At 47.2% G+C, this 12,795-nt stretch overlaps 1 protein-coding gene across 1 annotated transcript in view; it reads left to right on the forward strand.

Moving 5' to 3' along the window:
- The first annotated feature begins 2,841 nt into the window (after nt 1-2,841).
- The window catches only part of SEC24D (SEC24 homolog D, COPII coat complex component), a 658,686-nt gene continuing 648,732 nt past the window's right edge, over nt 2,842-12,795 (forward strand). Inside the window, exon 1 of the mRNA XM_069630689.1 lies at nt 2,842-2,987. The gene's annotated coding sequence lies outside the window, so the exon portion shown is untranslated. The remainder of the gene's footprint in view (nt 2,988-12,795) is intronic.

The raw sequence follows: 12,795 nt of genomic DNA on the forward strand, positions 1-12,795 counted from the left end.
TGCGGATGCTGCGGACGATAACCCGAAAGGCATGCGGGTGTATTGGAAGGTGCCGAAAGGAGTGATGAACGCCGTCAGGGGGCGGGAGGACTTGTGTAGGGGAATCTGGTGATAGGCATCACGCATGTCCAGCTTCGAGAAAATGGCCGCCTCTTTCATCATGAGGATGATCTCGTTGATGCTGGGGAGCTGGAAGCTATCCGTGATTACCTCCAAGTTCAGGCTTCTCAGGTCGATGCAGATCCTGAGGTCGTTGCTGGACTTCTTCTTAACTAGTACCACCGGACTCAGCCATTGCGAGGATTCCACGGTTTCAATGGTTCCTTCCTCGACCATCTTCCTCAGGTGAGCGTCCAAAGCTGGTCTTGCGGTGGCAGGTACCGCCCTTACTTTGTGCTTGACTGGGGTGGCGTAGGGTTTTAGTCGAATTTTGTGTACGAAGTTTCTCACTTTTCCCGGTCTCTCGCAGAACAGGTTTGGAAAGATCTCCTTATAGTTTTGCGCTGCTCCTGACGAGATCATGAGCACCTGTTCCGGAGTGCTGGGATCTAGTTTCATGCTGAGTTTGTGTTGGTCATCCCACCCCAGCACGGCTGGACCTTTGGGGGAAAAATACACCTTGGTGGTGGTAGACCTCCCCTTGAAATCGATGCGGGCCTTGATGTAGCCCAACAGGTCAACCGTTGCCCCTCCAAACACGGTGGGTTTTTGCCTGGTGGATCTAATCTCCACTCTTTCTTGTCCCATCATCTCCTTGTACGTGTCGATGGGCAGAATGGTGAGGTCGGATCCCGAATCAGCCATGACGCGCGTTTCCATTCCGTCCACTTTAATGGTGCAGTGGGGCTTTTCTCTCCTGGCATGGGGGGCATTGACCATGACAACCATGGGTCTGTCCAGCAGTTCATCCTCATCGGTGGAGGTGCAGTCACCGTCGACACGGGACACGGTTTTCTCCCGCCACATGCATGCTGGAGCCACGTGGCCAATGCGTCCGCACTTGGAGCATTCTTTATTCCTGGCGGGACAGTCGCGGTCGTTCGCCATGTGCTTGAGACTGGCGCATCTGTAGCATTTCAGTGCCTCCTTTTTCCTGGGACTTTTGTCCTTGGGGCCGTCGCGGGATTGCTTGTCTCTGCGACCTCTCCATTGTAGCGCCGCCATTTCGGGCACAGGCAGGTGACTTCCCGCCTCCTTGCGTCTGCTGGAGGTTTCTTCCTCCGCCCTGGCAATCTGGATGGCTTTATCGAGGGTGACCTCCTTCTCCTGGATGAATTTGTCCTGCACTTTCCTTGAGTTGGTGTGGACGACGAGCATGTCGCAGATGACCTGTTCTGCATTTTCTCCGAAGGCGCACAGAGAAGCGAGTTCCCTCATCCTGGTGATGTAGTCATCCACGGTTTCGCTCCCTTCCTGTTTGCGAGTGTAGAATCTCAACCTATGCAGTACAATATTCTCCTTATTAGTGAACCTCTTCATGATGCGACGCGTGGCTTCTTTGTACACGTCGTCGTCATCGGCGTCTTCGTCGGCCGCCGGTATTTCTTTAAGGCCTGCAAAGATACGCTGACCTTCAACCCCTAGCGCATTCAACAGCATCGCCCTCTTCCTGATGGGGGCATATCGCGTGCCGCCCACCGCTTCCAAGAAGGTGGAAAAAAGGGGTTCCCATTGCATCCACGGAATCGCCGGTGTCCCTGGCAGGGGGAGAAACGCAGGGGGTGGCGTGGCGCCTTGCATGGTGGGTCCGTGGGACTTCAGGTATCCTCGTCGCCAGTTATGTTGTGGCCTGAATGGATGACAGGACGCAGTAGGGTTTCTGACAGTCTTTATTGACTGAGAACAAGGGAGAATGTCTTAAGGTGGACTGGTGGCGCAGGGCGCTTACTCACTGTTAAACTGACCAGGTCCTGTGCTTCCCCAGTTACTTCACTGTGGAAGGGTTGTGCTCACCGGTGGCACGCCGTAAACTCATAGGGCCCCCATGAAGCCTCCATTGGCTGTGGTGTTATGCCCTATGAGCTGTAGAGATGGTTCTGGAGTTGATTCTCCTTTTTGTGTAATCAGGAGCAGCGCTCCTGTGCGACCGCTCTAGCTGGCAGGGCGCCAACTGTGAAGCGGGAACGTTTTCCCGCGGAGCGTGGGCTCGCGAGATCCCGTGTATCGAGATCTCGCGAGAACACGCTCCCGCGATCACGTGATGTCCCCACAGGGTCGTAGGGGCGAAGCGTGGACTGTCGCTGCTATGCAGTGCTCCATACTAGAAGTTCTATTCCTTAAATCTATGCCAAAAGAAATGTGATCAATATTCTGCTCATTAAAGGTAGGTAAAGATGGGATAGTGCCCATTTCAAATCACAATGACTGGGTAATACATTTCTTCTTTGCTCCTCTTCAAACAATTTAAGCCACGTTTAACTTTTGACGAGATTGGAAACGTCCATTTGTTTTTTCTTATTCTAAAAGATCCTCTTTCCAACTTTGTAACGTGGATGGTGCATTTTAAATGGAATTCATATATGCTGTATTGTGCTTTGTATATTTATTACAGAAGGCTTATCCTGTATGCGTTTTTTCTTTTTGTATATATGAACTAGCAAACATGTACTCGTTCACTCTCATGTCCTGTGCATTGTGTACTTCAGGAAAACTGTAGAAAACCTTAGCACTTATCTATCTACAGCAATTTTTGCTAGTTTTTCCAGCCCATCCATATCACTTCATGAACAGGATCAGTCTCGGAGTTGTGTTTGTAGGAAGTTGCACTTCTTTTGCCAGCGGACGCCTGGTGACAATATAGTGGAGTCAGATCTGCCTGCTCGTGCGTTGGGTCGTTCTCTTCCGCGCGCGCGTGCGTCTCCTCCCGCGAGCTCGCGCTCGAGCTGTGCCTTGACGTGGCACTTCACATTACGGCCGCTGTCTAGCAGCCGGTGCTGAGCCGGGACCTCGGGAGGAGGCGACGGGCGCGGGAGAGGCAGGGCACACAGGTGAGCAACACGACTCCAGTACAAGGCCCGCGCGGGTAGCCAGTGTCCTGGGCAGGCTTCCCATTCACCGGTGAGAGTGGCACTGACGTATGTAAACTGGTGCCAGTCCTCTGCCCAATGAGCCTGTTGCCCCCCAGGAAGCTGCCTGCATACCTGCGTCGCATCAGTCTGGGACTGTGGACTTCAACTCGAGTGTCAATGTGTTTTTCCCGTGTACTCGTAGTTGTTTGTATTTATGATGTTAATGATATATCTGTCATCTCATTGTAATATTGTTGTTAGTGAAGCAGGAGCATGTAGGAGTGTAGTAGTAACTCCTAGATTCCAGGTGTCTGCATATATGATTTGTCTGGGTAAATTCGTTTCGCCTCTTTATGCGTTTGTATCAGATTATATTGGGTGTTAACGTTGTGTTGTGCTTTGTTATACCTAGTGTGTTTGCCATCACAGCTTGCCCCCACTCATTTTGTCTCTGGCGAGAGTGTTTGTTTTCACGGTCACAGTGAAGTTGGTGTCTGTTGTGTGTGTATCTATGGAGTTTCCCGTGCTTAGTTAGCTTGTTATCGTTACATTTCCCATCACTATATGGTGTTTCTATTTGGGCTTCTGTTTAGTGTGGGTGCCTGTTTTGTTCACGTCTGTCCGTTTGTTTCATGTGGTTGCTTGGTGTAAGTTTCAGTCTCAAATATGTGTATGTAGTGTATTGTGTGTGGTTTTCTTTGTTGTTTTTGTCTTTGTTTTTTGCTAAATGTCACAGCAGTGTATTTGTGTCCTCGATGTGTGTTTTAATTAATGCAGTGTGTTTCCTCATGTGACCGCCGTGCCGTTGCGTTTTAGTAGTGCCCATCTCCGTAAAGTGCCTGTGTGTGCGTAGTTCGTGTTTTTTTGCCCGCTGTGTGCGCTGCCTGTCCCTGCGACATGTTTGACGTGGCAACTCTGTTGTTTATTCGCTTAGTCCACGTGTTGCTCGGTCTGTGTAGCGCATCGTCTGTCACCGGCAGGCCGTATTCCTTGATTTGGTGCCAGGGAAGTGCCTGAGTCAGTACTCAGCCCCGTCCCACACTGCTTCTCATAGGTGATCTCCGCGCGCACAGCTGACGGCAGAGACAGCACCGCCTGCCCGCAGCCCACAGTGTGCAAAGCTCAGGCTGCCACGTCTCCCACTAAACCGCAGGAAAAATGCACACAGGGCTGAAAACCTAGATACCTGTACTGATACTGCACACTTTCACTGTGTTCCTACAAGCACTTTAAGGGATTGGCCATACATCAGAAAAATGTAAATACCCTGGTGAATAAGTACAGTAGAGGAAGTGGGCGTGTTTAAGTGGAGTTTGCCAAAACAAGAGGCTGTAAACTTTTATTTGCTGGGAGACTTCTTCAGATAAATTGCAGTTCTTGTATTAAATCTCTTTCCTTAAGGAAACGAGACAGATCTGGAAACTGATGTACCCAGCTGGCAGCTTCAGGGAAACAGAGAAAATGGGATCACCAGTTCTCAACTGCCACTTGAATCCATGCATTTGCTCTCCTTGAATATGTGGTGTAAGGATCGGTGGAAGGGTGTACATCCTTTGGTTATCCAGATGTTTTGCACTACAAGTCCCATCAACTCTACACAGCATATTCAACGGTGAGGGATCATGGGAGTTATTGTCCAAAAACGTCTGGGATTCCGCAAGTTGCAGTCCACACCTCTTTAGTCCTGCTTTTCGTACCTATAGGCAGGTATGTGCCCTTTTGCTTCCGCCTGCACTGCTGGGTTTGTGTTCGGATCAGAGCCACACAGAGATCAGATCTGAAGATGTCCTATAAGGATATGAGGACAAAAAACATCTTTTCATTTATGGTAATTTATGGGCACATAGAAAGTGTGTTGCACCAAAACTGCTTATACTTTCAAAATTAAATGTATTTCTGTTACTCCAAATAGCAAAAAGTTACCGGCTGTGACTATTGCTCTCTAGTGACCATGGCGAATTGGGCTTTTTACATTTACATTTTAAATACTGGTATAAATCAGGTCATATAGGGCAGATATTTGCAGTCTTGGACATTAGGGGCTGGGTTTCTTGCTCATGTGAGGCATGCACCATAAAATGCGTGTTTGTGTAGCCCTCATTTACTCGAGGAAAAGATGCACAGTTTTTACATATGTGCGCAATTCCAAGATGCAACATGTGAAGAAAGTAAACAGCTACATTGCATAATATGTCTGGCAAAAGCACACATAGAGGGGCGAAATCATGCAAAACCGTAAGTACGAGGCATGCAAGCAAGGAGGGGGCATGGAAATATATATAACCACCCGCCTGGATGCAGAAGGAAAGAAAAATATGTATTTGCACAAAAAGTGATCAACTGCATGGCGCAAAATTAGCATTGGATAGGCCGGAGCTAAAAGCAGCTCCTGGGTATCCAACATTAACCAGTGACCACGAGCTACCACTTGCGAATAAGGAGCTAGTACATAGCGTTCCACAAATCAAACTTCCGCATAAGATGCAAACCTATAATTTCGTCCATAATTGATGACCCCTTATGTTTTAAATGTCATATAGATGTGTCCTAATGTGTATTTATCTATTGTCCCATATGCAGAGAGTTACATTGACATAGGTGTGTTTGTTCTGCATTCATTGGCCTACAGAGTCAAATGTAGTTCCTGGTAGCTGTTGGTGTCAAGCTGACCAGGCTCTTCTAGGCTACAAGCAGGAGCTAAATAGCTCCCAGCTCACCTCAATTTCAAACTGTCTGTTTTGCCCCAAAACAATCCCCACACAGCACTTGCCCCATATCCGAAACATGAGTAAATGGCGACAGCAAAGTAATCAAGTATGTCCAGAATGTCATCCATGCTCAATCTTGTAGTGCTTGTGGCCTACACTGTCATTTGGTCACAAAACCACACTCCACTGGGTGAGGAATATTTGTCAACTTCCTTAGGGCATCATAACCATTTAGCCTCTTTATTAGTTTCTGGTCGATGGTGCCTGGGTGGTGATGGTGTCACTAGTCTAGTCAAGTCTTCATCCAACAACTTTAACCTCCTTACTATCCCCCTTGAGGGGTGGGCATATCAGCACATGGATCCTCATCAAACGTGATGGGGGTTCATCACACGTTTCTACATGCATAAATATGTGACAACACCATACGTGCAATTAGCAATGCTGGCATTGTTATTGTCATATATAGGGAAATGCATTGCATGCTCCTCATTCCAAAAGCTGCGCTCACACCGTTAGTGCCCCAGGGTCACCTGCATCCTGTGTCTTTTCATCCACCCTCACCCATTGGCATTGTTATTTTTCAGGGCACTATGCCTCGCGTGCATGCTTGAGTTCTAGTAAGAGGACTGATGCTTAGTTACCCTTAGCAGTCTCTATTGTGACCACTCCTCCAATTGCAGTGATGATGGTGTCTGGGGAATCATGTTTTATACCCAGAAGTGGCAGTGCCACCAGCATGACCTCTTTTTCTTTAGTGCGCCCTTTCATATCAGCCCACATTTTCATGATGCCTTTAGCTGGACACCCAGAGCATTGATGCTCTGTTTCACAGTATTTAAGACTCAATAGTTGTGTTGCCTCAGAGGTGGAGGAGCTGAACCATATGCTCTTCCACTCCACAAAGGCTATTCAGACTTCCACCTCTGACTCTGAAAAACATTTTGTTCATCCTCCTCTTGACCGTCCTTGTTCCTCCTTGGCTATGTCTGCCATGAGGACCCTCATTTGAAATGTTCAGAAATGACTTCAAAGGCCACCTCCTGTTTCTCTGCATGTTTTCCTGACATTCGCTATTTACTTGTGCATTATATGCGCATGCGCTTGGGATGTGACACTTATTGCCATATAGAATAGAGGCACTTTTATTTCCCACACATGCTGTTTATGCGGGACAAATGCATGCATCACAGCACATGTACTCATTTATAATGCAGAACCAGTCAGTGTGTGTCATTCTTCTGCATCTGGTAACAATGCATACATTTTGCTGACAATATATGCACGCTGTGATCATGTTGACATATTTAATGCCCACATTAATGAGCCGTTGTGCAGTGTTGCCGTGACATGCAAATGCAGGCCTCATGATTTGTAAATTCATGGGTGGGCAGCTCACGAGTAAGTGCTTGCTTCTGACATGGGGCCTGCCTGTATTTTGCAATAATCGGCCAATTGCTGTATCATAAAGTGGGTAATACAACCTGTTATTACAGCACTCAGATGGAGAAATCCTGCATGAAGCGCTATATAAATATACAGATTATGACCATCCTGTATGCAATTAAGGGTGCCGAATCAGGTGGTTGAGAGGCATTTAGGTCTCAGGGGGTTAGGGGATGGATTGTTTGTCTCAGTTGATGGGGTAGGTTGTATGCCCTCGGAGGCACCTGAGAAGCTTGGAATGAAGACTGCCGAGTTTGGAGTCACTCGTGTCAAAGATAGCACCCAAGAGGACACCCTGGAGGGCTTTCTCTCTGAGATATTATGGCTAAAGTGTGGAGTCCCTCAATGCTCAGCACTTTCCCCATTGTTATTCAACCTCTACATTCGTCCGGTGCTCGACGTATTGAGGAAGTATGGGGTGCGGTTTCACTCCTATGCGGACGACACCCAGGTCTATGTCGAGGTGGATAATCTAGAAGAGGCATTCGAGAAGGTTAACCAATGCATGTAAGAAATCAAACAATGGATGGCAGAAAACCATCTGCAGTTGAACGCAACGAAAACTGAGCTGATATTATTCAGGCCAGAGGGAAAAATGACGGGAGAAAGACAAAATCCGGCACCCCGGATCCCTGATGAGGAACTGCAATATTCAAGAAAAGTTCAAAATCTCGGGTGCCTCTGGCAGGAAAACCTGGGCAGTGAAGCCCAGGTGGGTGCCAAAGTGAAGGCAGTACATTACTCTCTCGAACGTTGAGCGACGTGCTCCCATACATTCCTAAGGAAGACCAGGCATTAGTGATAGGGGCAATGACCAACTCACACTTGGACTATTGCAACAGCCTGCCGGCAGGCACCCCGATAGGCCAGATGAACAGATTACAGAAGGCCCATAATGCAGCGGTCAGGCTGGTTGGTCACTTAGGGAAGAGGGAGCATGTCTCCGCCCTACGTAGATCCTTACACTGGCTGAAAGTGGAAGATAGAATCAAGGTTAAGGTTGCCTGCCTGATGTACCGATGTGTGAATGGATTGGCATGGATTGGCACCGGAGTACCGTAGCACTAGTGTGCGTTGTTACCACCCCAAAAAAGATCTACAGTCAGAAGGGGAAATGCTGATGTGTGTACTCCAGGCCAAACGAGTCTCCAGGGGTGACAAAAGGTTTGGGGTGTTTGGCCCTAAACTTTGGAATCAGCTTCCGATGGAGATTCGGACATCCCAGACTAGCGAGCTGTTTAGAGGAAGGCTAAAAACATTCTTATTTAGATAAGAGAGGTGTGTCACAGATCACATGCAACTCATACAAATTCTTGTCAATGATGTATAGTTACATCTGCGCCCAAATGCAGTTAAGTCTATTTGGTGCACTCAAGAAATTTTCAAAATCAAAATCAAATTAACGCTAGTAGGTTGTTCTTGTATGTGGGTAATTTGAGCTAGGAGCCAGGGGCTATTTTTGCTTATCGGGTTGTGGAGTTCAGACATATTTTGTGTTATGGAAGTGAGCAAGGGTAGTGTCTGACCTCGAGGGGTCACCACATGCACTTACTAGATGAACCTAATATCTCCTTGGTTATTCGGGAATGCATGGAGTTTTGGTAGTAAATTATCCAGCATCTTCAAAGCACACTCTCTTAAACTTCACCTACTGGCCTAAGTAGGAGTTCCCCGCCTGTGTATTTTGCCCACCTGACCCCACCACTCCCTTGTGTGCCACCTAATGATGTGATGTATATTTGTACCAAACTCTTCTTTGGGGAGCAGCGCTTGGCCCTCCCCCCACGTTAATGTTACCTTTGCAAGTCAGCATTTTTGTGTGTGTTTTTACCCTGGACTTTGTTCACACTCTCAGAGATGGGATTATCCCTTGTTTTCCTCTTTATGCTAATGCACAGGCACCCTTTCGGGTATGTCTCTGTCATATGTTAATGTGTTATTGCAAGTCATTTCTGATCGAAATTGGCATCCATTTTCTGCAAATAAATACAAACTTTAAATACAGTGTTTGGCTGGTTACTGAGTTATGGGGATTGGTGGTAATTTTGCGACGGGTAAATGTTGAAAGGTTAGCATCCCACTCGGTACCTTCACTGATGGAGGTGTCAAGGCTTATATAGTAGAAAAAACGATTTGAACATACATCCCTAGAAGTCGATATGTTGTGTGTGCAGTAATATAGCTGTACACCGTACCTTATTTTTAATAGTGTAGTACAACTCAGCAAAATGAGTGTCTTGATTTACCTTAAGGTTTTCTTTTTTAATGTTTTTTCTTCTTAAAGAACCATGTGTATTGATTTGCTAATTATCTGCAGTTTGTCAAAGGGATGCGAGAAGGATAGTCCATGTTTCGGTTTGTCATATTAGCTAAAAGGGTTAGAGGCCTTGCTTGGAGGTCCGATGAGCATCGACTCTTTAAAGTGGTCGATGATAGAGTTTGGCACTAATGAGGGGTAGAGCGGCCTATCATAGGGAATAACACCTAGGAATTCATTTCCCCTTTAGATGTTTACCACAGGTTTGCTATATATTACTTCTGGATTTAATGAGGCTTTCAAAATAATTTGGGGGTGGTGACTCTGTTGCTTGATAGATGTGAGTAACCTCAAACAATCACTGTTAGTAAAGCATGCTCATGAAATGAACAGAGTAGCGAAAATCTGTTTACACTGAGGGAGCAAAGGTCAGGTAGAATCCAGTTGGCGGGGGAGTTTAAGGTGTGTCTTGTTGAGGTCATCATCTGCAGGATTGCAGAGTTGCGTTTTGGCTGCAGGATTTGAATGGAGAATTTGGGCAGAGTGGCCCTAAGCTCTATTAGAAATTAACAGGACTTAACAGATACTTCCCCTAAACATAGCACCCTTCAATCAGGCCGGCTGCCGTATGGACAGCAGGGAGAAAGAATCAAAGGATCCTTGATGCACTATCCTGGCCGTGCCTCGTTTCAGTATGCCCGCTTTAAGGCCTGTGTCAGGTGGAAGAATGGCAGTTTCTTTGTTTTGGCCCAGTGGCGGCGTTTGAGGTCCCCAATCGATCAAGCACCTTGCACTCTGGTGCAGTGGTCGAAGTGTACGAAAAGTAGTGGAACTATGTTTCCTGGTGTTCTGTCCCGCTCCCCACAAACCCCCATCGCCACGCCCCCTCCCATACGCAATACAAACACCCAAACAAATGCGCCTGCTGTTTTAGGGAACATTCAGTGCACTGCACTAAAGTACAAGTTTCAACTTCTTCCTACCCTTTCTTATTTTTTATTTTTTTAAATTTAAGTTTTATTCGTTTTTAACATAAGGGTGATACATATATGTGCGTATTATGATCGCATTGTTGCATCAATGTTACATAATCGTGAAACCTAAGTAATAATATAATATTGAGTAACTTTCCCCCCCTATTGAATGTTGTTTTTTAGACTCCCTCCCTTCTTACTCCCTCCCCACAGCAATGTTCTTAATTCTTCCAGTTCATTGGCGTAAGATCTGCTCTTGTTTAGCGGTTGACGGGACAAGCGGTTGAGCGGTTTGGGTTCAGAGTTTGTGACTGGGTTTGCGACAGGCATGGTTGGCGTGCAATTAGTTGGGTGGTGTTGATTCATGTTGGGGCGTGGTGCTTTCTAGGGTCCTTGGCGCGGTGGGTTGTTCTCATCTGTGCCTGTGATATACTGGCTGGCAAAGTCACACCAGACTTCCTCATGTCGTGCGGCCCTGTCATGGAGGGCTGCAGTGATTCTTTCCATTGTGTAAATGTTTATTGCAATCATTATCCAATCCTTTTTACTTGGAAGGTGTGGGGATTTCCATTTAATGACCAGGCCAGCTCTCACAGCCAATGGCAGTGGGGATGCAAGTCCCTTTATCCTGATCATTTCCTCATCCTCCTGCTCCAAGCCAAAAAGAGTCAGTAGAGGGGATAACTCTCGTTCAATACCATCTATCTGTTTGATCCATCCTAGGCCTTCATGCCAGTATATACAAACATTGGGACAACCCCACCACATGTGCCAATAGTCGGCATCCATACCGCATTGTCACTAGCATCTCGGGCTGGCAGTCTGGTACATTTTTGAAAGCCTGTATGGGTCATACTGCCATCTGTGGAGTAGCTTTATTGCATGCAGCTTATATTGAGCTGCGAAGGATATTCGGGAGGGTGTTTCACAAATTCTGTCCCATGCCTGCTGGTCGAATTCTCTGCCAAAGTCCTTTTCCCATCTTTCTTTGAGTCGCGGGCTCAGAGCTTGCTCTTTGCAAATCAAGGCGTTGTACATGCGCGCTATCAGGCCTTTGTTTACGGTGGTCGTGTCCAGGATTTTTTCAAAGGTCGTAAGCTCTCTCCGTGTCTTGGCTTTCCATCCCCTTTTGGATAAGACGCCTTTCAAACGTAGGTACAAGAAGATTGGGATCGGGTGCAGTTGGAGGGCTTCTTCTAGCTCGGTTATTGTTATGAATTTGTCGTTTCCCCACAGCTGGCCAACCCTTTCAAGTCCGGCATCAAACCAAACTTGATATCTGGCGTGTTTAGGGATTTCTTCTCTGATTCCGGGGGACCAGAGATGGCTCAGGGGGGAAGTCCATGTGGTGACGCCAGTCATTCCTTTCCCTTCCTTCCATATGTTCCATATTGTCCCCAATATTGGGTAGTTGCATAATCTTCTGGTGAGCTTTAGTCTGGGGACCCATAGCCATTCTGCTAGAGTTGCTGGAGTTAGGTTGTCGTTGTCCAGTTGGACCTATTGCAGATCCTTTCTGTCTCGTAGGTGTGGGATAAGGATTCTTAGGTGCGCCGCTTGGTAGTATCGTTCGATGTCCAGAAGGCCTACCCCCTCCTTGCTCTTTGGGTAGTATCAGGGTTTCATACAGTATTCTTGGCTTCTTTCCCTCCCATAAGAATTCGGTTATTGCCCTTTTCACTTGTTTGAAGAATTGTTCTGGGACTGTCACTCAGGGGACCTGGAAGGGGTATAGTAAGCGTGGAAGACTTACCATCTTGATAGCATTCAGACGACCCATCCAGGAAATCGTGAGGTGTTTCCATTTAGCGAGGTCCGCTTTGAGGGCGTCGAGAAGTTGTGGAAAGTTTGCCTCATATAGGTGTGCGATATCTCTCGTTAGGTTGACCTCTAGGTATCTTAGTGTTGGGCCTCCGATAATTAGTCCCAAGCGCTCGAGGTTCATTTGTTGGTCCGGGGTGGGTTCGTGGAGTGGGAAAAGGATGGATTTGGTTCTGTTCATTTTGAAGCCTGACAGTGCACCATATTCTTCTATAAGGTGGATCGCTTGGGGAATCGAAGAGAGCGGATTCTGCACATGGAGCAGGATGTCATCTGCATACAAAGCTAGCTTATATTCTCTGCCATTCACTCGCATCCCCTCTATGCCATTGTTAATTCAAAGTGTTTGTGCCAGCGGTTCCAGCGACAGCGCAAAAAGTATTGCCGAGAGAGGACAACCCTGTCTTGTCCCTCTGCTAAGGGGGAACCAGCGGGAGCATTGGGAGTTCTCTATCACGGATGCTCGTGGCTCTGTGTAGACTGCCTTGATTCCTCGTCGGAGAGTAGGGCCCAGGCCTATTTTCTGTTATGTGGCTTCCAGGAAGTGCCATTCTTGGCCTTGTGTATGAGGTGAAGGGTCT

The sequence above is a fragment of the Ambystoma mexicanum genome, chromosome 6q (genome assembly GCF_040938575.1).
Source record: "Ambystoma mexicanum isolate Mex_15411 chromosome 6q, UKY_AmexF1_1, whole genome shotgun sequence".
NCBI lineage: Eukaryota > Metazoa > Chordata > Amphibia > Caudata > Ambystomatidae > Ambystoma > Ambystoma mexicanum.